The sequence below is a fragment of the Eurypyga helias genome, unplaced genomic scaffold, assembly GCF_000690775.1.
Source record: "Eurypyga helias isolate BGI_N326 unplaced genomic scaffold, ASM69077v1 scaffold43219, whole genome shotgun sequence".
Taxonomy (NCBI): Eukaryota; Metazoa; Chordata; class Aves; order Eurypygiformes; family Eurypygidae; genus Eurypyga; species Eurypyga helias.
Genome location: NW_010270870.1, coordinates 40,740 through 42,675, shown reverse-complemented (window position 1 = coordinate 42,675; position 1,936 = coordinate 40,740).

Here is a 1,936-nt window from a genome sequence, read left to right as displayed (position 1 = left end):
TCTTTCTGCTGGCAAGCTTGATGTTGGCGCAGAATCTGCCCTCACGTATCTGTTTTCAATAGTTTTTAAAGAAAACCTGGAGATTAGGGGTGTTACATAGCCTTCCGCTGAGAATAGCTGGAATGTGGGTTGCTTTTCTCTCGGAGAGCGAGCAAAACTGCCAAAGCATCCTTCAAGATGTTCAGGTTGCCTCCATTGCTAAGGATGGAACACCTCAGAAGTGTTTACTTGCCACAGGCTTTCAGAGGTTAAATCTGATGATTTGTTTTCTTCGGATGGGGAGCTGAGGTACAGAGTTCAAGGAACTTGCTAGAAACGGCACAGGAAATCTGTAGCGGGGTATGGAACTGAACCCATGTGTCTTAAATCGCGTGTCTGCACTCATCTCACTTGATGTTTAATGTGTTCTCTGCAAGGTATCAGAGGATAAAGTTTAATTATAAGTGACTATGTCTAAAAAAAAATCCCGATCATTTTAAAGAATTGTCTTTTTTCTAAAGAATCTAAAATACCAATAAAAGATAGATGCTAGTCTCTTAATTTTAGTATCTTCCGTCCGTTGTACATTTGGTAGGTGCTGAAAACTTTTGACATGTTCAGTCATGCTCATGATACTGGTATAAACATTAATATATTAGCATGGCATATGGCTTAAAAATATTTGAGTTCAGAAAATGAATACCATCATTAAGAATAATATTCAATTATGGACCTGAAGTATAACTACTTAAATACAAAGCCTAATTTTCAATATGTTGAGCCATTCCTACATCTATAGCAGCAGTTTTCAAAAGATTAGATGCGCAACTGTAGTGAATCTAGAAATTTTTAGCAAGAGCTTTGTATTTAAGCAACCATACTGTGCCTCATAATCTGTTCATAGTTTTCTGGGCGACTGGACTTCTTTCAATTCAAACTGGAGTATAGAGGCAACATCTAAATGAAATGGATGCACCTGTGAGAATTTCAGATATGTAGGACATTCTTGTTTCTGAAAGCGACAGGAAAATAAGGGAATTAGTCACAATGGGAAGAAGTCAGGTAAAACACTTGCCTTGCATTTTAGATAGAATTGAAAGTTGTAGAGCTGCTTCAGCTCTACCAAGGAATAGAAAATTCTTACTTTAAAATTCAAGTGTTTCTGTGTTGTTAAATGTGGCCAATACTTCAGGATTTCAACAAGATGATGTTGATGCTCAACTGTGTAAGATGAGAATTTGTTTGGTATGGAGAGGGAACTCAAGGATTTAAATATTGTTTGGATGCATTCACAGCAAACCTGCTGCTAAGCAGGTAGATGTTATGTGTCACTTAAAGTCTTACCAGTCTTGATAATAGACTTCAGTGTTCGGTATGAATTGTAATGGTAGACAATAGGGAGAGGTGTCCTCTTCTAAGGTGTTTGCGAAGGCTTTCGAGCATCTGCAACAGCACTGGATGAGAATGGCTATTCCTTCTGTCATGGGCTCGTCCTTGGCATCCTCAGCGCTCGGAGTGCCTCTCGCCTCTCATGCCAAAGCCTTACTGCGAGGGGAACTGATAGTGTCCTTGCGCATCGCTTAAACATTTATGGAGTGCTGCAAACGCGCTGGGAAAAGGTCTACCTCTGATCTTGAGGATCAGGGATTTTTCTTTAGGACTTCCCTGTAGCAAACAGCGAACTCTTCTCCCGCAGGGCGTCTTGGCAGGCCGCTGAATTTTCAGGTGTACTTGCTGGTTTGCCGCTTAAGCAGGTGACAGGGCTGAAAGATGGGCTTTATCTGCAGGGACTTGCAGAACCAGGCTGAGCACGTGAAAGGAATTTATTGTTATTCTAGTTGCCCCACGAGATCTTTGATGCAGAAAATCTTCTGTAGATGAGAATTTCTCTCTGAAGTGATTGGAAATAACCTCGAAAGTTCTTTGGTGTCCTTCATGCAGAAATTATATGCATCAT